The sequence below is a fragment of the Lethenteron reissneri genome, chromosome 17 (assembly GCF_015708825.2).
Source record: "Lethenteron reissneri isolate LAM-NWPU_2019-01 chromosome 17, ASM1570882v1, whole genome shotgun sequence".
Taxonomy (NCBI): domain Eukaryota; kingdom Metazoa; phylum Chordata; class Hyperoartia; order Petromyzontiformes; family Petromyzontidae; genus Lethenteron; species Lethenteron reissneri.
Genome location: NC_083795.1, coordinates 3749203 through 3775989, shown reverse-complemented (window position 1 = coordinate 3775989; position 26787 = coordinate 3749203). Strand labels below are relative to the sequence as shown.

At 46.8% G+C, this 26787-nt stretch overlaps 1 protein-coding gene and 1 long non-coding RNA gene across 2 annotated transcripts in view; one reads left to right on the top strand and one right to left on the bottom strand.

Annotated features, from left to right (window-relative positions):
• Positions 1 to 446: 446 nt before the first annotated feature.
• LOC133343331 (uncharacterized) lies at positions 447 to 7412 on the bottom strand. The gene is made up of 4 exons (XR_009755244.1): positions 7189 to 7412; positions 6604 to 6734; positions 5892 to 6007; positions 447 to 1317 (listed from the first exon to the last, which is right to left on the bottom strand). It is a non-coding gene; the product is annotated as an uncharacterized LOC133343331 (long non-coding RNA).
• LOC133343329 (CMP-N-acetylneuraminate-beta-galactosamide-alpha-2,3-sialyltransferase 1-like) overlaps positions 5889 to 26787 on the top strand; it is a 57908-nt gene continuing 37009 nt past the window's right edge. Inside the window, exon 1 of the mRNA XM_061552848.1 lies at positions 5889 to 6207. The gene's annotated coding sequence lies outside the window, so the exon portion shown is untranslated. The remainder of the gene's footprint in view (positions 6208 to 26787) is intronic.

Sequence of the window (26787 nt, the reverse complement as noted above, 5' to 3'; positions counted from 1 at the left end):
AACCCGTCCTCTTTTGTGAAAATGGGCTGGGCAGCGTTACATATTCGGCAACATCGTTAATCATTGCCAAATAATTTAGGCGCACACGTTCCAACGCTTTGCGAAACATATCACAGAGTGCACTCTTTGCGTGTTGCTATAATATGTAAATCCGAAACTGATGTCACATGTGTGGTTATATTTATCTAAAACAGCTGATTGTCAGCCAGCCAGCCAGCAAAGCTTTTTTTTGTCGAATACAGGATGCGAGCGCCTCCCGTGTTTTTGCAGTGGCGGACGCGAGATGAAGCCAGAAGTCGTCGTTCAGAAACGACTAAATGAATGCCTCAATCTCATTTGGGTTAAGATGCACGACCAGAATAACGAGACACAGTTGGGCGTATGTGACTTGGCATAGGATGACAACAACCACGTCATTGCAAAATGAGGTTTTCTTCAAAGCGCAGTCTTTTAATTAAAACATTCATGAATAATACATTTGATTTCATTGACTTAATTTAGGGATTAAACACATTTTTTCGTGCGTATTATAATTTACACACATGCGGGTGTACACGTAGGTCTAATGCTGTTATTACAATCTGGCAATACTGTAGCCCGTGCAGAGTCAATGTTTGTTTTTTAAAGGGGCCATTGCGGGTGGGAATCAAAGCAAGATAACCTTACATTAAAGGCACAGTAACAATTGGCTTTTGTGTACATTCGAGCCCTTTCATAAACTATAGAGCAAAGATTACAGTCAAATATTGGGCTAATGGATAGAAGCGGAACAAATCCACAACAGCATACAAATAATAATATCGGAACCAAAGCCTGTGGCAATTCACACAACACCTTTCATTGCCGATTCAATGTGTTTTAGAGGTGGCGATCAGGGCCGTTGAGACAATCGATGTGTTTTGTTGCACATCCCAATCAGCCACACGGCCTTGTGGGATTCCGGCAGCATCGGTTCAACCAAGGAAAACTGAAACCGTTTTTGACATCGCTAAAACCCCGTGGTTGGAGTCAGAACACCGACCCGTGGCACGTGCGTTTGTACAAACGGCAGGAGCGGTCTTAGTCGCCTCGTGGCCGGTTTGCCCTTGTTCCAGTTCAAAGGTGAAGGTTTGCTCAACACTGGAATTGCTTTGTCACGCCGCTGCTGCTGCTGGGCGGAGGGGGGAGAGCCACCAACGAGACGGAGATTAGTTCTTGTGTTTGGTCTACTCTTCCACGCTGCCCAGAAGCGTTGGAGGAGGTGGGCGTTCCAACACTTTACCGCAGCGCACGCGATCTGCCGGTTGACTGAGTTGTGGTGAAACCATAATCTTGGTTCTATGAACATAAATTAAAAATTACAAAATAAATTAAAAATAAAAGCAAAAACCACACTTAGACATCTGCTGGGTGTGCTGCGAACCATTGCAGGCCGGTTGCGACAGCTCCCTTCGTTTCATATTATGTCATACCCACAGTGATCTAGAGGAGCGGCAGAAGAGAAAATAAATAAAGTTTTGCTGACTGGTTTCATGCCCGGATTCCTGTCCGCCTGCGTGGCCGGGCGTGTCCCGCTCGGAAAAAGGCGCAGGATCGTGACCCTGCTGGACGATGTTAGACACATTTATTTTGTTCGACACATTTATTTTGTTAGACGCATTTATTTTGTTAGACACATTCATTTTGTTAGACACATTTATTTTGTTAAACACATTTATTTTGTTAGACACATTTATTTTGTTAGACACATTTATTTTGTTAAACACATTTATTTTGTTCGACACATTTATTTTGTTAGACACATTTATTTTGTTAGACGCATTTATTTTGTTAGACACATTTATTTTGTTAGACACATTTATTTTGTTCGACACATTTATTTTGTTAGACACATTTATTTTGTTAAACACATTTATTTTGTTAGACACATTTATTTTGTTAAACACATTTATTTTGTTAGACACATTTCTTTTGTTAGACGCATTTATTTTGTTAAACACATTTATTTTGTTAAACACATTTATTTTGTTAAACACATTTATTTTGTTATACACATTTATTTTGTTAGACGCATTTATTTTGTTAAACACATTTATTTTGTTAGACACATTTATTTTGTTGGACACATTTATTTTGTTAGACGCATTTATTTTGTTAGACGCATTTATTTTGTTCGACGCATTTATTTTGTTAGACGCATTTATTTTGTGAAACACATTTATGTTGTTCGACACGTTTATTTTGTTAGACGCATTTATTTTGTTAAACACATTTATTTTGTTAAACACATTTATTTTGTTAGACACATTTATTTTGTTAGACAATTTTTTTTTTTGCTCGCTGGCTGGCTGTTAGTCTCGGTTTAAAATTGTGAGCACGTTACGTTTATTGCTCTAAGCGGCAAACCGGTTTCTTGTCCTTCCCAATGCGGTAACAGGTTATGCAACATTAATAGCCGCAGCAATGATCTGTTGTTGACGTGAATGTTAACAGCCTTGCACGTTCAAGATAACAAGTGAATAACAATCGCCTGAAGTGAGATCTGCTGCCTCTAAAACCTTAAACATAAACAGAAAAACGCGTATCTGCAGTAAGTAGGGAGAGCGGCGTGATGCAGCATCCTCTGTTGCAAATCCCAAGGCATCAAAGATAATCCCAAAACCCATCATCAAACAAGACAATAACAGCTCACTCTGGGTTAGCCTACATAGCTATTGAAACACGCAAAGACACAGAATCTCCCCTTTTAGCCTTTGACAGGACCGCTTAAAATATTTGTTATTTGGTCGATGGAGTGGGAATCGAACTCGGGACGCTGGGTTCGCAGCAGCGCAGTGCGTTAACCACTGCGCCACCGCTCTCCACGTTGAAACGCAAAGACGAAGATCCCCCGTGTAGCCTTAACAGACTGTTGGGGCAAGTGCTGTTAGCGAGCACCTATGAAGGCCGGCACGGTACACGAGGGGGTTGGTGGTCAAACACCACGCCCGGCCGCCTTTGTCTCCCCAGTGGCGATGTTTACTACACACCGCACCAGGTACTCATTTGAGGCTGAGTCGACCTAGGGGAGGGCCCAGGACCGGTTCAGGTAATCGTCACCGGTGTTGTTGGTCGTGAGCGGCAATTGAACCCGGGTCGCCGGGTTCGCAGCGCAGCGTAGCGCTAACCGCTGCACCACCGCTCCCCACACACACACGCGATGTAAAGTTGAAATCTATTATTTTCAAATGAGTCTGCAGTTGTCCGTCGTTATTTACTTATTATATATTTTTTTACGTCCATTAATGGGAACTGCGGTTTGGCCCCCACAACTGAATCCCTATCCGTCAACGCCTTCTGGACTTTGAATACTAACGAGTTCCTATTTTACACTTTATTAACTACGTAAACAGGATTACTACGACAACGGCGCAGTAGCGAGTGCAAAAAACCCCAAATCTTTTATCTTTTGAGTGAGGTCGTGGTTAAGGGCGCTCCTAAGAGAGCCGCCTTATTGCTGACGAACACGACGTGCCTCCGAAATGCCACGACATTTTCTGAACACAGTAATTTCCACGGGTAAGACATGAAACATTTTTTTTTTGCAATCGTATCCACTGATAATTGAGAGGAAAGCATGCACCATCAGCGCCTTTTACAGCACATTACTGCGCCTAAAAGTCACGGTTCGTGCCTTAAAACTTGAATGAGCGATTGCGACATCCAAAGCAGCATCGTCGTCGTCAGTAGCTCGGGGTAGGTGGGGGAGGGTGTGAGGGTGAGTGAGGATGAGTGAGGGTGTGTGAGGGTGAGTGAGGGTGTGTGATGGGGAGGGTGTGAGGGCGAGTCAGGGTGAGTGATGGGGAGGGTGTGAGGGTGAGTGATGGGGAGGGTGTGAGGGTGAGTGAGGGTGTGAGGGTGAGTGATGGGGAGGGTGTGAGGGTGAGTGAGGGTGAGTGATGGGGAGGGTGTGAGGGTGAGTGAGGGTGTGAGGGTGAGTGATGGGGAGGGTGTGAGGGCGAGTAAGGGTGTGTGAGGGCGAGTGAGGGTGTGTGAGGGTGTGAGGGTGAGTGAGGGTGTGAGGGCGAGTGAGGGTGTGTGAGGGTGAGTGAGCGTGTGAGGGTGAGTGAGGGTGAGTGAGGGTGTGAGGGTTGTGAGGGTGAGTGAGGGTGAGTGATGGAGTGAGGGTGTGTGAGGGTGAGTGAGGGTGTGTGAGGGCGAGTGAGGGAGGAGGGTGAGTGAGGGTGTGAGGGTGTGTGAGGGTGAGTGAGGGTGTGTGAGGGTGAGTGAGGGTGTGAGGGTGAGTGAGGGTGAGTGAGGGTGTGAGGGTGAGTGAGGGTGAGTGAGGGGGTGTGGGGGTGAGTGAGGGTGTGAGGGTTGTGAGGGTGAGTGAGGGTGTGTTAGGGTGAGTGAGGGTGAGTGAGGGGGTGTGGGTGTGAGGGTGAGTGAGGGTGAGTGAGGGTGTGAGTGAGGGTGAGTGAGGGGGTGTGAGGGTGAGTGAGGGTTGTGAGGGTGAGTGAGGGTGAGTGAGGGGTGTGGGTGTGAGGGTGAGTGAGGGTGTGAGGGTGAGTGAGGGGGTGTGGGTGTGAGGGTGAGTGAGGGTGAGTGAGGGGGTGTGGGTGTGAGGGTGAGTGAGGGTGAGTGAGGGTGAGTGAGGGTGTGAGAGTGTGAGGGTGTGTGAGGGTGAGTGAGGGAGTGAGGGTGTGTGAGGGTGAGTGAGGGAGTGAGGGTGTGAGGGTGTGAGGGTGAGTGAAGGTGAGTGAGGGTGTGAGGGTGAGTGAGGGTGAGTTAGGGTGTGAGGGTGAGTGAAGGTGAATGAGGGTGAGTGAGGGAGTGAGGGTGTGTGAGGGTGAGTGAGGGAGTGAGGGTGTGTGAGGGTGAGTGAGGGGGTGTGAGGGTGTGAGGGTGAGTGAGGGAGTGAGGGTGTGTGTGGGTGAGTGAGGGTGTGAGGGTGAGTGAAGGTGAGTGAGGGTGTGAGGGTGAGTGAGGGTGTGAGGGTGAGTGAAGGTGAGTGAGGGTGTGTGAGTGAGTGAGTGAGGGTGTGTGAGGGTGGTGAGGGTGTGAGGGTGAGTGAGGGAGTGAGGGTGTGTGAAGGTGAGTGAGAGTGTGGGAGGGTGAGTGAGGGTGTGAGGGTGAGTGAGGGTGTGAGGGTTGTGAGGGTGAGTGAGGGGATGTGAAGGTGAGTGAGGGGGTGTGGGTGAGTGAGGGGGTGTGGGTGTGAGGGTGAGTGAGGGTTAGTGAGGGTGGGTGAGTGGATGGGTGAGTGAGGGTGGGTGAGGGTGGGTGGATGGGTGAGTGAGGGTGAGTGAGGGTGGGTGAGGGTGGGTGGATGGGTGAGTGAGGGTGGGTGGATGGGTGAGTGAGGGTGGGTGAGGGTGGGTGGATGGGTGAGTGAGGGTGGGTGGATGAGTGAGTGAGGGTGGGTGAGTCAGGGTCTGTGAGTGAGGGTGGGTGGATGGGTGAGTGAGGGTGGGTGGATGGGTGAGTGAGGGTGGGTGGATGAGTGAGTGAGGGTGGGTGAGGGTGGGTGGATGGGTGAGTGAGGGTGGGTGAGGGTGGGTGGATGAGTGAATGAGGGTGGGTGAGGGTGGGTGGATGAGTGAGTGAGGGTGGGTGAGGGTGGGTGGATGGGTGAGTGAGGGTGGGTGAGGGTGGGTGGATGAGTGAATGAGGGTGGGTGAGTGGGTGGATGGGTGAGTCAGGGTCTGTGAGTGAGGGTGGGTGAGGGTGGGTGGATGGGTGAGTGAGGGTGGGTGAGGGTGGGTGGATGAGTGAGTGAGGGTGGGTAAGGGTGGGTGGATGAGTGAGTGAGGGTGGGTGAGGGTGGGTGGGTGAGTGAGTGAGGGTGAGTGAGTGAGGGTGGGTCTGTGAGTGAGTGAGGGTGGGTGATGCGAGGCTGAGTGGGCGTGTGTTGATCGAGGGTCGTGGCTCACCCGCGGGCTGGGAATGACAGTGGCGCTGATGGTGATGTCGTTCAGTCAGTCCTCTCTCAGCAGTGCGGTGGTGTGGCAGTGAAACATTTGTTTGGCTTCGTTATCGCGATCCGCGGCTGTTCGGAGAGAGGCCGAGAGGAAGTGGGAGGGGGGTGAGCTGGAGTGAGAGTGGGGCCGTGCTAAGAGTCGTGCTGGGCACTTTAAGATCCCGCTACGAACTCCCAACACGTGTCCCGGACTCATCCTGAACCAGCAGCAGCAGCAGGAGCAGCAGCAGGAGCAGCATCAGACTCCGAGATTATCGCCACCGGATCAGGTAAGTCCACGGGTCATTCGTTCGGCGCGATCCACGTACAAATACAGCAGCATTGAAGAAGTAACAATAACGTAGTCGTTTTATGGGGGTTTTTTTTCGTAACACAGTTTTTGCTGAGCTATATACATGGCCTAAGGGCCCAACTCGTCAAGCGATAGGCAACAATGAGCACTGTCAAATCGGCATTTATGCACGCGTTAGCGGGTCAATTGTTTGAATAGAGAAAAGTTACTGTTCTAGGAATGATAGATTTTTCTTTTTTAAAACCCACAATATTTGTGAACGCAAGTCCTCTCTTTACACGACTTCCCACCAAATTAAATCGGCTGTGTTAACGTTAACCCGTGGTGTGGTGGCTATGCACGTGGCTTGCCAGCCAGCACTGTGGAGACTTACTGTTGGTGGATCACTCAAGTGTTGTGAAACTCCCTTCCCGTGGATGGGCATCGACGATGAGCCTTAACCCTGGCTTTGGCCACAAGACGGCGGTCCGGAAATCATGCGGACTCACCACCAGTTCCATCTGTCTGTACGCACGGGGGATAGAGTGTTACCCCCTCGCTCGCACGCACGTGCTTTATCGGGGTGCTCCGGTTTCCTCCAACATGTACAAACACGCATTTATTAGTCGATAACAAATTCGTAAGTAGAGGGCCGCAGAGCTTGGACAATTGTCGGTAGCGCCGCCGCCTCTTCCTCGCCCGCGCCTCTCAGTCCTTTATCTTTGTTCAGAGAGTCAGCGAATACTTGATACACTTCTTATCACATAGCCCGTCTTGTGCTTATGAATTTAAATCATGCGATAAGCTGAAAAGCGGAGTGCTTTTAAAAAATATATATCTGCGAATGTATCACCCTGCGTATCATCAAAATGTAAACCTCTCTGTGGTTGCGAGAAGATTTGCATATTGACATCCTTCTGTGTGTGCTGGAACGCGTGTGACTTTGGTTCAGCGCCACGTGAGATGTAGTCACCCTTACCAGTAGCTTGGACGCAGGATTTCACGACCCGCATTACCGCTGCTCATACAGCTGTTGCAGCGTTGTTCAAGTATGCGTGTAGGGAAACTGATGTGTGATCGCGTGACGCATTTACATGCCAAGCAATGTTCTGAAGTCGCAATGTATGGTTGCCGTCTGGCCGTGTGAGTAACATGCCTGTCAACCCCTGATCAGACCTTATTAGTCACCCTGTTCACCTTATAAATTCCAACGTGAATCCTACAAAGTCCAATCACAAGGGAGAAATACAAATAAATAGACAATCACCACGAGTAAACTCACCCACACACTCACTCGCCCACTCTCATACCTGTCAAGCCCTGATCAGTGCCATGCAGACCAATTCAGAGCTTATTGGTCACCCCGTGCCCGTATAAATCCCAACGTTCATCCTACAATTTCCCATCACAAGGGAGAAACACTAACAAAGATACAAAACATTTTTTGCCCGTATTGAAACGGCCGTAAGTCGTATGGACCTGAACGCTCAATTTCCCTGTACAAGAATACGGGGTAAACCGTGATGGGTTGACAGCTATTGAGCGAGCAATACCTTCTTCAACGTTAGCCCACGGTACAATGTAACGACCATGCGCATGTAGACCATACCAAAGGAAAGTCCATAAACTCGATAATGAAATGCTCTGCTGACTTTACACAATCCGTAATCTTACTTGCACTTTCCCGTAAGAAAGTCTGCACGGGACATGTACATTGATACAAGTACGGTGTTCGATTATGTGACGGAGGAGGCGCTCAGAAAGTGTGTGCCTTTAAAACGTGTTACCACCCGCAATAACCAGTACCCATTTGACGATGTGTGTGTACAGTTTTTGCCACATTGGGTAAGAGCCATTGGTATATTTTCATCACACACGTAGAAGCTTGCGTCGATGTTCACGTCTCACGACTGAATCTACGTGCCGTCGATTGTTTTTTAATTGAGACTTGATCACGCGTCGTTAATAATGCGGTAACGAGGAGGTCTTTACGCCTCTCCACGTGCCATTTCCTCTCTCAAAAACGCCTTCCGTTGAGCTCTGTCCACGATATTCAGCGAGAACGTCGCACGGAGACACTGCCATCCGGCATCCGAAGTGTTTAAAATTAATTCTAGATTTGAAGCTTTCGTGACTGCAAGGATTCATACTCTTAGTTCTTTCGGTAAAGTCACGTAGGTAAAAAATGAAATTAAAATTAATAAAAATAAAATAAAAATCACGACGTTTCGGAGGCAACACAAGTCTCCGTCATCAGGTGGGGCCGTCACAGCCAGATTTGCTGCATCAAGTACCTACGTGACTTTACCGAAAGAACTAAGAGTATGTTTAAAATTACTTAATGCCCTCTACAATCGTATGATTGTTACACCGTGTCATGGATTAATCGATTCAAGAAACACAATGGCACGGTTTTGCTCCACAGCTAATGTCAGCCCGACGATATATTCGCGTTCCCTTTCAAAGAATGCAGAAATAAAGATATCTGTTGGTTACACCGTTTGTGAATCGCCCGCAACTATCATTCTTTCGTGCGTCGTAAAACCTCGCTCGTGACAGGCGGTCTCAAAGGTGAAATCGCACAAACCATTTCACATCGTCAATAGTCTCATCATGAACTTGACCCGTGCCTGCTCTCCAAACCCTAACTTGGCTCCATAATGGTCGCCAATTAACCGTCTGTCTAAATCATTTGGTATTTGCCGTCCATTTCAATATATCAACCCCTTTAACATCTCAACTTTCAGCCATCTCCGTTGCCAACCATCTCAATTACAATATCTCACCTGTCAATCGTTCCTATTGTTACCCCCCCCACCACCCTCTTAGCGGACTACCCAAATGGGTGTTTGAAACATTACGCGGGTGCCAGAAATGACACCGTTTATTCCCTGTCTGTCCGTGTACTCACTGCCCCGGTGTGTCGAGCGCCACAAGCACAGGTTTAGATATCATCTCCTCTGAGTAGCAAACTACTTTTTGTAGAGGTGTGGCGTAACCACGGCCCAGCAAGTGTAATAATTGTCCAAGGTGATGTTTGTTTTGCCTTTTTCAGAGCCTGTTTATCTCCGGTTTAAACCGCCGTCTGTCTCTCTCTTATCTTGCACTGTCAATGTTCCAAAGATGCGCCCCCCGTATACACCGCACACAATTGTAAAAACACCACTGGCAATTGTATCACTTGTACATCCTTAACTTATGAAAATCAAAGCGGGTAAATGCTTAGGGCCACTACAAATATTCCAACTGTGTGCATTGTGTAAACTCTGCACGCCAGCCTTGGGCAACCAGCATGACTGTGTCTTGAGTTAGGCCAAGTACATATCTATATATATTTTAAAATAGCAATTTCGCTTCTGTATCATCAGCCTTTAGATTACCCTTTTAAGTGTTGTTTCGTCCTCTGACTAAGGAATATTTGCTATTTCACCCGACTGACAATGTTGTTTTCAGCAGAGGTAAACATGCAAACTTGCATGTACTGCACCGGGAAGGTGGAGCATAGAAACACACGTGTGTGTACTGTACCTCTATACTGTATAAAACATTTAGGCTTGGAAGATATAAATAGTACAGCATAAGCAAGCAAAGTATTATTTCAGCTGGCAATGGCGTATTACGGCATCGATCATTGTCAGACGTGGTCAGTCCACACTACTGGTTGAATACCTTTGCCAAACTACCCTCTTCCATCTCTTGCGATCCTTATCTGTGTCGTTGTGCTCCGTCCACCACATCTGAGCTGATTTTGTCGCTCCATCTCCCCAGTTAACGCCCTCTGGGACGCCTTTTGACTTGTTTGTCTACGGCTCGTTTTAATTCATTTGCTCCTTGACTTCCTTTCCAGCAATGCGTCCCCCCAAGTCCACTTTACTTTCAAGCTTGAATTGTCACATTGTAACATTAACCGGTGTCTTCTCAAATTCACGCATTCCTCTTTGCGCCACTCAATGTAATGTCAAGAGCGTGCCCACCTCCACGTTTCTTTGCGCACTTTTCAGCGCGCTTAAATTTTTTTCACATGCGTGATTCTGAACCAAACGTCAGCAAATGTACAAAACTTACGAAAGTTTTTCTTTGGTTATTAAGGTGTAGGCACACAGGAACGTTACTTTTCGTTATCAAGTTCTGTTTTCTAAAAAGCACTCCAACCTGATTCAACCCGCATTCTTTCATCATTGTGTTTACGGTCCGCTTTAAATAATCTATTAACTAAACTATTAAAGATTTTTTTTATTTTACTAGGTATGGTCCACTGAGCAATACAGCTCTTTTCCAGAAGCGACCTGGTGGCAAGTGATAGCCACGACGAAGTGGCTTATCATGTGGAAATGCATAGCAGCCAAATACTCTAAACGCGTGTTTCTAAATGTGGAGGGGAAAATCAGAGGGCAGGGAGAAAAATCCACGCGACCACGATGAGAACACGCAAACTCCAAATTAACAGGCGTCATGGTCGGGATCGAACCCGACCTCCTGTATACCAGGCGAGGTAGTTAACATCTCTCCTTTTTTTAATCATGTGTGTGGCGGTGTAAAGTGTGGGTGGCTCCCACCGCTTTCCAAGACGTCGGTTCGAACACCCTCTTAAATCAGTGGTCGGCACACCCGCGGGCTCTTTAGGGACCATCCATTTAGTAGGTACGCAAAAATCTGTCAAAACTTGATCCCTCCCCCCTCCCTGTACGCACGCGTACTTTTACCCCCCCCCCCCCACCGAATCCTATAGAACGGCCGATATTTAATCCACGCAGAAACGATGAAGAATTAATAATATGAACGTGTTTAAGCAAACAGATAGTCCACCGCCGGACTATCTAACTCAGTTGAAGGCCAATGTAGACAAATCATTACCGTGGCTTCACCTCCCCCCCGTTTCCTATGCGTACATTGTCAGTAGACCCCCCATAGGCAAGCTATGCATTTGGGTTAACCCCCTCTCCTCCCTCCATGCGTACGTACTAAATGGATGGCCCCTTAAGGAAGCGCTTCGTGGCGTTATGCATGAAGGACCGCCGTCTCAAATTCGCCACAGTGCACTGCGGCTCTTGAAATGTAAAGTTTTTTTTAATCGGCTTAACAAAAAGGTCTCTTAAATTTCGATTTAAAGCTTTCGTGACTGCAGGGATTCATCTTCTTGGTTCTTTCGGTAAAGTCACGTAGAATGGAAATAATAAAATAATAAAAATAAAACGTAATAATATAATAAAATTAAAGAATATTTTTTTATTATTTCCATTCTACGTGACTTTACCGAAAGAACCAAGAAGAAAAAACGTCTCTTGTTATTTTGGTTGCTGGCCACCTTGAGGCCTCTAGAGGGCCCTCCACTGGAGGCCCTTTCTCCAGCGGTGGCCTCATGAAGCAAAGCGATATCAGGGCTGCATCGATACTTTATCCAAACCTGGTGACGACCCATGGATCTCCGGGGATAATTTATGGGCGGGGGGGGGGAATGAAAGGGGACGCAGGTGGTGAAACATGCGAAAAAGAAATCACATTTTATCTTTGGCGGTTGAACACCAAGGTCGTGAGTTCCAATTTGCACTTGTATAAGTAAACCCAATGATCCACACAATCAGCCTTGCGCAATCATCTGTTGGACATTTTCCACGTTCAGGGCATCCGTGACGTGGCACTCCAAAGCGCTGCTGTGCAAACGAACCTTATGGCGGGACCCCGGGGTCTCGAATCAACGGAAGTCAAAATCGTAATCAATTCATTTATTTTTGGCGACTCCGTCCCACCGCGCACATAAGCGTCGCGACCCGCCTGGCGCGGATCGTTCTGTTGTCACGCCGTGTCCAAGCGCAGCGGCGAGGACGAATGCGCAGAAGAGCTGAACAAGCGAATGCTGCACTTCATGCTCGGGTATGGGCAAGATCATAAGTCAAAGCTGCTCAAACTGCCTCCACGACTTAAGTTCTTTATTTGTCACTAGCTGTCCTACCCGACTTCGCCCGGGACTTGGATTCAGCAAGCCCGGTGACGTTCACACACAACACACCAGTTACTTGTTTGAGGCTGAGTCGACCTCGGAGAGGCCCAGGACCGGTTGAAATAATCGTCACCGGTGGTGGCCGTGAGCGGGAATCGAACTCGGGTCGCCGGGTTCGTAGCGCAGCGTAGCGCTACCCGCTACACTACAATGCGTTACGCTTCCACGTGCCCGGGTCACGTGACAGATGTGATGTCACAGCTCACTTGCCGTGCAAAAAATCTATGCATTATTGAGCTCCGCCCCCCCAAAAGTGTATTTTTATAATTTTTGCATGGTGTACAGTCTGGAAAGTACCCACATGGCAAATTTGCAGTTTGTTGCATGTCGGGAAGTACGCTAAACATTTTGAACAATCACACATATTCACAACTTTGCATTCTATACATATGGAGATAACGGTATTCATAAAACAGTGAAACTGCTCTCTTATCTTCATTATTATTTGTGGCCGACCAATGTCTGCAGCCAGGATCAATCGATGACAATCCTTTTACCTGCAGATAGGTTTTTTTTGCGGTTAAGCCATAGTCCCCACATACCGCTCGTATCAATGCAGATAAGAGGAGTGGCGACCCACTACTCTGTAGAGTAACATTGGTATAAACGCTTGTTACAATACGAACAGTGCATTGAAAACGCGTACTATTGTATGTCCTGTTTACAAAGTGTGTTCACAAATCCACACTGAGAAACACGATGATTGACAGAGGGGTGTAAATTATTTTTTCGATAGTGTATCTAGTTTTCAGTTTTAAAGTCCAATGTTTCTCAAGACAACACTTGCCACCATCCTTCAAACCCATTGGTGAAAAAAGAGCAAAGTTTTTGTTGACATTATAATGTTCATGCGAGAGCCGGGGGCTTATTGGACCCCGGGGTCCCGCCATGAGGTTCAATTGTCCACCGGGCCGAGCACAAACCCCCCGTGGAAGTTTCCATTTGTCGGATCTCAGGACCCCCCCTCTCGTCAGCGGGATCACGGTGGCCAAGTAAGAGAGTGGTCGGTGAATCGCGTTAATCTTCACGAGCAAGTGGAGGCATCCGGCTCAGCAGCCATTTGTTTAATCCGTCGAAGGATAGGGCCACTCGATGTGCGTTCAAGGTGAAGCCCCTGTTCAGACGAACAATATACTCCTAGTTTTTTTCGGTAAAGTCGCTTACCTACGTGACTTTACCGAAAAAACCTAAGAGTATGAATCCTTGCAGTCACGAAAGCTTCAATTCTAGACGAACAATACTTTTGTCCGTGTGCGCGCGCGGTCCTAGCGTCGCCGTGGCGTAAAATGTACCGGCTGATGTCGCCTTGTCCTTGAGCAGAACTTGCAGATGTAACGTAGGCTTGAAGGGCGATTCTTAAAAACCAGCCACATCACGAATCGGCAGAGTGATTGCCGTTCGTTGATGGGCGCTGTCAACCGACGAATCCTCGCCACAGCAACGGCTCAAATTAGCGCCACTCGCAATGAGCTTAAAATGTTTGTGTGCGATGCAGACAAAAACTATCATTGTACGACGCTCTCACCGCTCGTTTGCCTTTCAAGAAATAATTTGTCTTCAAAAGAAATGTGTCGTTTAATTTATTTCCAAGATGTTAGTTCTCGATTTATAGCTTTCGTCACTGCAGAGATTCATATTCTTGGTTCTTTCGGTAAAATCACGTAGAAGGGAAATAATAAAATAATAAAAATAAAACATAAAATGAAATTCTCACGACGTTTCGGCCACAACGCAATCAGCCGTCATCAGGTGAAGAACAGAGCTGTCTTTCCGAAAGTCGTGAGAATTTTATTTTATTATGTTTTACTTTTATTATTTCCCTTCTCGTGACTTTACCGAAAGAACCAATAATCTTCTTGGTTCTTTCGGTAAAGTCACGTAGAAGGGAAGTAATAAAATAATAAAAATAAAACATAATATAAACAACAACAATAATATATTAGTTCTCATAATGTTTAAACCCTGATGTAAAAAAACTAAAAGTCACTTTATAGCCAAACTCACATGGCATGGGAAGGTGTGAAGGTCTGGTTCTTGAAGTGCTGCTCATACCAAGTAAAGACCATTTCAGTCCTCGCTTTGATGTACGGTATTCAAAAGCACCTGCTCACACATACACCTACTTGCGCGGCTATGTGAATATTTAAACACACTCCCACTCACACCTCACACGCAAGGTACATTTGTACGGTATATATTAATAAATTCGTGCATCTGTACCCACACACTCGGGCACAGGATTATGATGTATGTATGTATGTCTGTTGAACTTCATTCGCACCCTACGTAGCCAACCGTGCTTATCGGAATCGGTGGTGCGGGCAGGAAGGACAACAAACTAGACACATTAAACAGATTGTGTCCACAGTTTCGCTTCTCACGCTCTACCTTTTGTCTTGCTCTTGACACGCGCGGCGGTGGCGGTAATGATGATGATGCTGTGTTGGAGGGAATTACAACGGTTCACAGCGTTACGTTGATCTTCTTGGTTCTTTCGTTAAAGTCACGTAGAAGGGAAGTAATAAAATAATAAAAATAAAACATAATAAAACAATTCTCACGACGTTTCGGCCACAACGCAAGCAGCCGAAACGTCGTGAGAATTGTTTTATTATGTTTTATTTTTATTATTTTATTACTTCCCTTCTACGTGACTCTACCGAAAGAACCAAGAAGATGAATCCCTGCAGTCACGAAAGCTTTACATCGAAATTTAGCGTGACGTTGAGTTCTGAAATTTGGTGAAAGGGGGGTTCGAGAAGAAGGGGGGGGGGGGGCTGTGGGTGACAGTGGATTGAGTGATCGTGGAACAGTTGTTCACGAGATATTCCATCGCATGAAGATGTCCCAGCCTTGCTGGCACTGGGAAGCCTCCTTGAGTCGTCTCCGTGAGTGCATCAGGCGGCATCTGCGACGTCCATCCAATGTCCCGAAGCTCCTCGGAGACACGTTACGCCAGCTATCGTATTCGCGCAGGCCAGAACAAACACCGCAGTAGCCCTCAGAACATTGAGTAGAATGCTGACCAATCTGTGTGGCGTTTTCAGCGTTCTTCGTCCTTTGAAACGTGTATTTTCTCCGAACATATGGTGTTTTCTCAAAATTCTCAAAAGGAAGTGGCAAAACTACCCAAGTTGGGGGCGGTCACTCGTGCAGCGGTGTCTTGAGACCGGTTGAGATTTTATTTTCCCCGAGTAAGCCAAATGTACGTAAACATTTTAAAATTATATCCATCCATTCTCAATCCCGTTGGTGGACAGAGGCAATTCGCGTATTGAGGTTATGCAATGTGTGTGCATTTCGTTACACATCTATGTTATGTATCGTATGAAAATTATCGTATGGGAATGAATGTGCTGTTGACGTCGTAAAACACAAAGCAAAGTGGCAAATTACAGTCATGTTGGCTGGTGGGATTATGTCACCTTTTTTGACATCCCTCCAGCAGCCTCGTGTTTCTTTCAACATTCCCAGCCTTAAGGTGATTCAGTTTGTCCAAAAAAACAAATGTATTCCTTGTAAAAGATAAAAAAAAATGCATTTCTAGGTTAACATGAAGCATATAAATTAACCCCCCCCCCAATAAAAAAAATACTTTACGGAGTATTATATGACAATGCATATTACAGGTAGGAACAACAGGTTCCACACTGCCCACCAGGGATTATTTGTCTGTCTGTCGTGCATATTTGTCTGTCGTGCACGAATGCGCTGTCCAACCAAGTTCCTACTTGCCCGCTTCGAAGGAACGTGTTTGACATCCCTCCAGCAGTGACGCTTTGGGAAACTGATAACTGGGCTGAGATAACTACCTTTGCTTTACAATCTAGATCTAGAGAGCTGGGTTTGAAATGCACAAAGTCAGAGGTTTATTGGTAATTCCAATTGAAGTGTAAGACTCATTCACGTTTCCTTAGAAATGCCCACACTTGTGATCGCTTGGTTGAGACTTATTTTTATTCACCCATGTTCTAATTAATTAACTCGCATGGCAGTAACTAGTCATATAAATCAAGTGCAAGCCTTTACATATACTGCATCACCGTATACATATTAATTCAAATGTAGAATGGGCATTCCATTCTAGGATCCCAATGCGCAATGCATGAAAATCAGGAAACAAAAACAAAAACCAGGGCAACCTACCAAACCAAAGAGGGAAGGCCACTTTACAGAGATGGGTTTTCAAAGCAGACTTACATATATCTATCGACTCTGATTGCCCTGATTTCAAGTGGCAAAGAGTTCCATTGCTTGGGTGCCACGCTAACAAAAGCCCGATCACCAAAAGAGCGCTACCGAGACCTGGGAGTGCTGAGCAGTTGGAGATCAGAAGATGTTAAGGGACCCTTGATGGAATATATAAATGTATTAGTTCCCGCAAACAATGCGGGGTGATTCCTTTTAAACCCTTATTGGTTGATAGTGGTATCTTAACATCCACTCTGAATTTGACTGTAGCCAATGAAGAGATGAGAGGACCTGGCGTAATGTGCTCACGGAATGGTGTACGTGGTGTGAGCACTCTAGCAGCTGCATTCTCAACAAGCTGGAGTCTAATTTTCGATTTAAAGCTTTCGTGACTGCAGGGATTCATCTTCTTGGCTCTTTCGGTAAAGTCACGTAGAAGGGAAGTAATAAAATAATAACAATAAAACATAATAAAATAATTCTCACGACGTTTCGGCCACAACGCAAGCAGCCGTCCTCAGGTGAAGAAGCTGGAGTCTGCCCAGGACTTTGCTCGGTATCCCGAGCCAGGAAGGTGTTGCAGTAGTCGAGTGGGGATAACACAAAAGTCAGCAGGTGACAGGAAGCGATGCATGCTTGAAGTATTTCTTAGGTAGAAAAAGGACATTTTAACCACCTTAGATATGTGTGTCTCAGAGGATAATGACTGGTCAAACTGAACACCGAGGTTTTTGACCTCCCGCGTGGGACTGACTTCGTGACCATCAATCAACAAACGAGGCGAACCAGTTTTAGAAAGATGCTGAGGGGAGCCGGTAAAAATGTCTTTGGTCTTTAGTAGCACAAAGTTTTGGCGCAACCATGAATTCCCTATTGTTAGTCATGCAGATATCGCAGAAGATTCTGTTGCATAGTCTGGTCCTAACCTGATATACATTTGAGCATCATCTGCATCGCAATGGTAGGATAAGCCAAGATGTTGGAGCAGAATACCCAATGGTGCCATGTAGATGCTTTAAAGTGACGAGCCAAGCACAGATCCCTGCGGTAGACCACAGAGAACCGGTTTAATTGGTGACTTGAAGCCATCCTTTGTGACGAAGTACGCGTTTTTTCAGTCCTTTGCCGGATGAGGGCCTCCCCCCGCTCCGTCTTGGTCATGGCAAATTCCTCGACCAAACGTTTGCCGCTGATTGCCAGGCTGGGTTCGCGAAGGGGCAGCGAGACAGCAGTCTAGTCGGCACCGGCGCAGATGCCACTCACCACGGAGGTTACATAGCCGTGGCCCGGGATTGGCCGCAAGTCGCTGGGTTCACCTGCGAATTTCACAAACCTCTGCGTCATCGCCGCCTTACATCCTCGGCGGTGGTGGTTGTGTTGCTAAATATTGGGCAAGGCGTTTTGCAAGTGGCTTAAACGAAAATACATTTGATCTCAAGAAACCTTTAAACAGTTTTCAAATAACCTGCGTGCTTTTGGCAATTGGTGTTTGTTATGCATATTTAAAGCTGGCAAATGTCACGAAATGGGTGTGTAAAAATTGGCTTTTAATCCCAGATTAAACAAGCAACTTTGCGGACTGCTTTTTTATATAATTAATTTCAACAAAGGGTGCTTTGTTAAGGAGTTGGTTCAATGTTTGTTATTCACACAAACAACCCACGTCTTTCTTCCCATTACCTAAATAGATGTACAAACATTAGTTTGCCCCTTTCGGCAACATTAAATATCAGCACATTCACCTGTAATGTATACGTGGCCTTTTATTGGTGACTCGTGATCGATATGGAGCATTTGTGTGAACTGCCGTATCTATGAACCATCCAAAAAGACAGAGAGAGAGAGAGGGAACAAATGCATCGAAGAATGTCTGCAGGTTACAGACATCATATCGACTGTTAAGAATAGGCAGGTGGCTTGGGCAGGACGTGTCACTGTCCACGTACGTATGTTGAACTTCTTTTGCACCGTACATCCCCAACCGTGCGGGAGTAAGGACAAACCGTGAAGGATGACGGGCAGTGGCCAAGACTCGTGGAGCAGCCAAAAGGTGGAGAGCATGCGCAAGAGGATGTCGACCACGGAGGTGGATCGATCGCTACATCGCAGGGCCACGAGGGACGGCTGGCTTGGAGAGGCCTTCATCCAACAGTGGATTTAAGATGGCCGACAATGTGTCTAGTGACAACTTCGCAAACACCACCACCACAATGACTTTTTCTTTCTCCGTATGGCTGATGCAGATGCAGAGCAACGGCGATAATTTCAAATTCAGCTGGTCAAGCCAGATAATCGCGCCAGGAGCCAGCGGAGTGTATCATCGCTGTGATGTCTCCTTCGTATTTGTGGATGGGGGCAATTGCGTCGTTATACGTCGTACGGTCTGTGCTGGATGACCACAGTCGCACACGACTACTGAATAATTGTAATTTTTCTATTTGTGCATCAGGTGTCCGCGTCCCCAATGGTTTATGCAGTAGATGCGGTTTAGGGTGGACCATGAGCTTCGTTGGAGTACAAACCCAGGAATCTTGTGCGTTGCGTCTTTCACAAAAAGGTGTTTGTTTGTGACTTCTATTGAACGTCATTCATCTCTCGAGGGTTCATCGCGGTTGAACTCCTCACCTTCACTGTACTTTTGCCTGAGCCTGTGAATGGTACACAAGACAGCAGCAGACCTCTATGGGTTGCTGTTGGTCTTTTTAGCTTCAGGTCATTTTCTGGGGTCAGGTCTTTCCCTTGGTTGCTGTGTTACGGTCACACGCTCTATGAAGTGTAACGTAGCCTTATTAGAACGGCTTGGGCTTCTGATAAACGTTTGTTGATTGCACCCTTGCGTAAATTGTATTTGTGTTTGGGTGTTGTGTGTACGTGTATGGGTGTGCTCAAAGGTAGGCATATTTAATCAGTAACTTAGCCACAACTGAACATTTGTTGCGCAAGTTTAACGGAAGTATTGGCATCATCGGCAGGCATTGGGAATTCACACTCGTTATTGCGTTTACAATGCCTTTTTAAATCTCACACATTGCCACAGACGCAAGCCAAAGACAAACATCCTCCCCGTATAGTCTGTACAGACTGTTGGGACAAGTGCTGTTAGCGAGCATCTATGAAGGCCGGCACGGCACACGAGGGGGTCGGTGGCCAGCACCATCCCTGGCCGCCTTTGTCTCCCGAGTGGTGATTTTTTTGTTTGTTTTACAAATCGCACCAGGTACTCATTTGAAGCTGAGTCGACCTAGGGAAGGCTCACGACCGGTTCAAATAATCGTCAATGATGGTGTTGATTGGCCGTCAACGGGATTCAAGCTCGGGCCCTGGGTTTCGAAGTGCAGCGCGCTAACCGCGACACTACCGCTCCCCACACACACTTATTGCCACACGCACTTATTGCCACACGCACACACAAACAAGCAAGAATTGTTCCAACATAACATGGCTAAGAGGCCGTCCATAAATGACGTCACGCACCTGGAGGGATGGGGGTCAGACATTTGTGACGATGTGTGACGAGGGGGGGGGGGTCAAAAATCGTCCAAAATCGCCTGACGTCATTTATGGACGCCCCCTACGGCAAAGCATCTTCGCTATGGTACGGCAGTGTTAAGATGAATAAATACTAAAAGCCAGAAGGGTGTTTGACTAAGCTGGGGCATGTTGTTCCAGCTTTCATGCAATTGTGCAATTGCGTCCGCGGGACATTGCCTCTGGATTCCCACTTTCAGGGAAGCCTTCGAAGCAACTACGTCGTGTACAGGTGCGGCATTGCCCGAAAGAACTTATATAAGATATGGGTTTGTGAACTCAAATTGATGCAATTGTCAGAGAGAGAGATGATGCACTTTTTTTTGGGTGGGGCTGCCAAACAGCCTGGCCTGTGATGTGTCTCCCACGGTAACCCACGGTTCTCTGTAGCTTGCCCTGCAGTTTGTGCTACGAGTCTTGGGCACTGCCACCGTATTTGGACGGGACGGTGGCCCAGTGTGTAATACTTGTGCCTCAATAGCAAGAACGACCTGGGTTCAATTCCCGACTCGGGTATCTCTTTGTGTAGGAAGATTGTATGTCCTTCCTCGCCCTGTTGTTCCCCTGGGATGTTGACTACCTCGCCTAGGATACAGGAGGGAGATCGTGGGTTCGATCCCGACCCTGACGCCTGCTGCTGTATATTTGGGGTTTGCGTCTCTCATCATCATCACGGTGGCTAGGAGATGTTGACTACCTCGCCTGGGATACAGGAGGTCGTGGGTTCGATGCCGACCCTGACGCCTGCTGCTGTATATTTGAGGTTTGCGTCTCTCATCATTATCACGGTGGCGAGGAGATGTTGACTACCTCGCCTGGTATACAGGAGGTCGTGGGTTCGATCCCGACCCTGACGCCTGCTTCTGCTGCTGTATATTTGGAGTTTGTGTCTCTCATCATCATCACGGTGGCTAGGAGATGTTGACTACCTCGCCTGGTATACAGGAGGTCGTGGGTTCGATCCCGACCCTGACGCCTGCTCTATATTTAGAGTTTGCGTGTCTCTCTCCCCGTGTTTGCGTGGTATTCTCTCAGGGGTTTTCCCTCAACATTTAAAATCAACACGCGCTTCTGGTATTTGGCTGCTATTCATTTCCACGTGATAAGCCACTTTGTTGAGCTATTATTTGTGGTCATTAGGAAGCTACTGGGAGCTACACACTTTTAAATCTACATTCAAAACTCATGTCTTTAGAACTGCTCTTTTGTGTTTAGTTTGTTATCCCCCCCACCCTGCACCTCCGATTAGCACAGTTGGATATGTACGGTGCGAAAGAAGTTCAACATCTTGATCTCTGAGCTTGAATTCATACACATGTCGCCTTCGTGCAATCAACGAGTGATTGTACCGTCTCCCCCATCCGTCACGCTCCCTGCGCTCCAGCGTGTCGCCCGTTCCATGTTCCGGCAACACGCAAAAAGCTCTCTCGGCGTTCCTCTCACCCTCCGGTCTCTCCCCCCCCCACCCCCCAGTTTTCTTTGCTCCTCTACTCTGTGCACTTGATGGTTCCTACCTCGTCCACCAAAAAAAGCAAAACACGCGCACAACAGCTTAATTTGATTGTAAGGTTGTGTTTGTGACCGCGTCTCTCCGGGCCAATGTGATGATACATGTGACACATTCACACGAGCCATGACGCATGTTCTGCGCGCTGTATAGATGCAATCAGCGTGGCGAGGTTTTCGGCGTTTTTCTGCTGCTGCTGCTGCTGCTGCTCTTGCCCGTGTTGTTGCTTCTTGGTGTACTGCATCTATTTTCTTATCATTTTGTTCGATAATAAAAGGCTTTTTTTTCTTCTATGGGACGCCTTTAGGAATGTTTGATTGTAATCAATAGTGGGACGCACTTACTTTGAACTTTTAGGCCTCTTATTGTGTGTTTTTTTAAGTACACGGGTTTGCCCTTTTTCGCTTGATTGTGTTAGACACTTTGAACGGTCGCGTTTGACCCCTGACAACAACAAAAAAAATCCGTCAAGCCTCGCCAAATGCCTCCCCGTGTAGTTCCCGCCGTTGTGAATAACCAGTGATTTTGGTGTTTTTCTACCCACGTCCGTGATATTAGCGTCTGTCAAGACGCTCGTTCAATGCCGCCTACATTGGCCGGGCCGTGGACACTGTGAGGCCCGTCCCAGAAAATCAACAGCGTCGATGAAAATGGTCACCTCCGAATTGTATTGAGATGCTAGATGGTACCAATGCGCAAATATGTTGCGAATTAATCATGGAAGTTGATACACGTTTGAGTACAACACTGCACAATATACCGTTCGGTTATGTGACAATGCAGCACTTAATTGTTGAAATTCTTCCACACCGTACGTGGATAGCTGTGCTAGGCCAACCGTGCTAATCGGAGGTGCAGGGGTAGGGACAATAAACCAAACAAACGAACTTGTTGCAGGCCACGGCGGCTGAATAAGATTATAAAAAAAAAATTGGATTAGAACTCCACCTGCCATTGTTATGGACCACACACGTTCTAATTGACAAATGAAAGTTCACGAAGGTGGACGGAACTGCTCTGACAGTCGTCGCAACTTTGTCTGGCGGTATTGCGGAGTCCAGAATGTTGCACCGAAGACTCTGGAGAGAATGTCGCGAGAGTTCTTGACGCCCTTCTTAGGGGGCTTGCTCGCCGCTCACGGAGACTCACAATCGTCAGGTCACGTGGACGTGTCACGTGGCTACAAACATCGCGTGCTGGACAAACCGCGTGCACTTGCAGTTTCTATGACATCGCAGGTGTGTTTAAAAAACGAAGGTAATACGGCAACTACAATAAAGCACGCGCTTAGCAGTGGCTTCAGAACGTTGAGCCTTTTATTTTGTTTTTATAATGTACGTCGAACCTCATTCGCACCGAACATAGTCAACCGTGCGAATCAGAGGTGCAGGGGGAACGACGACCATCTGAACACAAGTTGATATGTTAATGCATTCATAAACAGATTACAAAAGTAGATTTCGATTTAAAGCTTTCGTGACTGCAGGGATTCATCTTCTTGGTTCTTTCGGTAAAGTCACGTAGAAGGGAAGTAATAAAATAATAAAAATAAAACACAATAAAATAATTCTCACGACGTTTCGGCCACAACGCAAGCAGCCGTCCTCAGGTGAAGACCAGGTCTGTCGGGGAGACAGCGTCTGAATGAAACACCACCACGCTTGGAGTGTATATTTAAGCTGGGTTGGAAGGGGGGAAGGGCGCCTTGACAAAATAATTTCCATATCTAGAGGAATTTAGCATATTTATGGGAAAAGCAGGTATGTGATTAGTACTACTTGTGAAATGCGTAAGAACCAAGAAGAAAAAAGTAGATGTTATTATTACGAAGCTGTGCTCCCCCCCCCGCTCGGGGCCCTTGAAGCTCTCTACTTTAAGTCTTCTTGCGCAGAATGCCACCGCTGCTTTCATGGCAGTTGGGTGCGGAAGGATGTGGTGGGCATGGTTGGAGATTGTCACATTTTTTTCGTGTTGAAAAGTGTCGGGGCCCCCGCGCCTTGAGAGGGCGACTTGTTCGTGTGGAGGAGACTCGAGATATAAAAAAAAAACAGGAAAGGACTGCGGCGTGCAGATAAATCCGACGCTGTTGTGAACGGAAAACGATGGTATACAGTTGGAAGGAAAATAGTCTGAAAAGTGTTTTTCTCAAAATTTGCTTTGCCCGTTGGGTTTTGTGGAACTGGGAAAGGGGTGCGGGAGGAGGGATTAATCAACTTGCCGCACTTACAGGCGCGTCTCTGTGAAAATTGCTCATTCAGCAGAACAACTCGCGAAACCATTCTCGTTTTCCCGTTGACTCCCCCCCCCCCCCCCATGTCAAAAGCTGAGCTACGTTTCAGCCCCCAAAATGTTCTTCTCTCGAACAACTTTTTGAACGTGAGACATACACATTAAAAATGTTTAATCAAATTATAAAACATCAGGAGTAACACCGCACGGGAAGAACTACAGTGCTTGCAAGTTTCTGATGTTTATGTTGTTTAAAGGGATGACGATGTTAGTGGTTGGCTGGAGCAACAGGGGCCATTCAGGACCGCTGGTTCAAATATCACTTGCCACTGATGTTAGCCGTGGCTGGGAATCGAACCAGGGTGGCTGGGTTCACAGCCACGGCGTAGCTGTGAACCCAATTAATTAGCGCCGCCACCCCATCCCACCCCACCCCACCCACCACACTCCTCCACCCACCCCACCCCCACCCACCACACTCCTCCACCCACCCCACCCACCCCACCCCCACCCACCCACCACACTCCTCCAACCACCCACCACCACCCCACCCCACCACACTCCTCCACCCACTCCCCACACTCCTCCACCCACCCACCCATTCCAGTACCACCACGAGGCATCCTCCCCCACGCGACGAAGCACGCGTGGCACACAGCGCAGAAGAGCTGAGAAACAAACAGCTGCGGGCCGCCGTACCACCCCCTGCCGCCACGGGACGCATATTGATCGATGGTCTCCGCTCGCTAAGCGAACATTTTGCTCGTTTTGGGAACAAATTGGTCTAAATTGAAATTGCTCGTAAAAGCGAATTTTTTGTAGAAAGAAATTTTGTTAAACGAGACACGACTGTAAGGTAAATATAGAGCCCTTTTGTCAGTCCACTGCTGCACTGGCCTCTGATAACAACGTCCTTCTGCACCAGCAGCAGCAGATCGCTGATTCAAGAACTATCCAGGCTCACTATGCTTCGCTTCTGATATCTGATAACATCAAGTGCAGTCGAGGCGATTGGCTCATAGGCAGTGCGTATAGAGTTTATGTTACGGATTATAATTTACAAAAATATATTTGGAGAAATAGAAGGTGCCGAACTTCAAAATACGACGGTTGTTTCTCACAAAACAAGATAAAGATTCCGCAGGGTTGACACAGGTATGCCACACCCGCAAGGTTTGGAAACACTGAATTATAGGAAGTACGGTCATTTAACAACTTAACAAAAAAATGCTGCAGAGTTAGCCTCGAGATAAATCCTCCATGAGCAAAAAGGGAGACCTCGATTTGAAGTTTTCGTGGATGCAGGGACCCATACTCTTTGGTTCTTTCGGTAAAGTCACGTAGGTAGAAAATAAATTAAATTAAATCACGACGTTTCGGGCACAGCACAATTGTTTCTTGCTGTGGTTGTCCCACCTGATGACGGACGCTTGTGCTGTCTACGTGACTTTACCGAAAGAACCACAGAGTATAATAAAAATTAACCCGTAAAAACAAAGTTTTTCACTATAAATCCTTTATATGCGTGGCGGCTAGAGTCCTCTCGTCCTCTGGCTTGAGATGGCTGCCACCTGTGGGTCAGATGATTGTCTGCCAGCATTAAGCAATTGGTAATTAAATATTTTAAAAAATTTCCCTAAACAGTGTAAAATTTTGGAGAAAAAAAATTTTCACGAAAATAAATTGTCACGCACAACGAGTCTGTGTGCAGAATGTCAGCTCGATTGGATCACGGGAAGTGGGTTAAAAAACGACAGAAAGATTTGCACGGTCATAAGCGCGCAAGCAAGTAAGCAAGTGAACTTAATATAAAGGATTTAAAAGGGAGACATCTACAAGTTCCACGCAGGACGTTGTGTGAAACATCGGACGTCACGCCGTGCCACGATTCCTCCGGTCTCAATAAAGATTCTGATTCTGACTCGTCGGTACAAGCCTCGGACACACCGGAGGGCTAAAAGAAGCGACGGAAACTGTACAGTCTAGACAACGAAATAACAAATAATTCAAATGAGACGGTACAAATGAGTAAAAAAAACATAAAAGACAATTATTATCCAGATAGAATTGTTTCTGTGACAGGTCTTGTGCTTGAGGGTTTGCGTGACAGGTTCAGCAGGTACACAGTCTTAATTCAGGACATAATGGCATCGTTTCAAGTTTTTGAGTCTGGTTTCCACTGGTACAGATTAGAAAAAGGTTGTTTTCGTGATAATGTAGGAATCAGATTTTTACTCTTGTGATGTTTCGTTTTTGAGCTTAAAATCTCACTCAAAGTGTGAAGAGTGCAAGGCACTTGTGGGCCAAGTGAACGTTGTGGTTACTGTGAAGCGAGAGCGGTGTGACACCTGGAGTGTGCTGTTACACAGCAGGGAGCGGTAGTGCAATGGTTAGTGCACTGCGCTACAAACCTGGGAGACCCGAGTTCGTATTTCCGCTTATGACCGCTAACAGTGGCGAATATTTGAACCAATCCTGAGCCTCTTCTAGGTCGGCTCAGCCTCAAATAAATACCTGGTGCAATACTATGCTTACAGATCTCGCTAAGCAGCATGAACCATCACGTGGATTCCGGTCATCCTCGAAGCAGCTTTTGGCTCACCGTCAAACAAAGGCGGTCAATGTATCGTGCGCTTTTAGATGCGCTTCTGCGTCCGTCTGGAACGTTCTTCCGATATTAGGAAGCCACCTGGAGCTTTGCACTTTTAAATCTAGATTGAAAACTCTTTTCTTAAGAACTGCTTTTTGTGTTTAGTTTGTTGTCCTTCCCCCGCACCTACAATTAACACAGTTGGCTACGAAAGAAGTTCAACATACACACCTGCATACACACCTACATACACACCTACATACACACGTACATACACACCTACATACACACCTACATACACACGTACATACACACCTACATACACACGTACATACATACACACCTACATACACACCTACATACACACCTACATACACACCTACATACACACCTACATACACCTACATACACACCTACATACACACCTACATACGTCACTGGGGTGTGAATTGCTGCATGCCAACACCCACACATAGCATTGAGCCCATAAATTGGGCTAACTACACACTGGTGAAACGGGCAGCATGAATCAGAG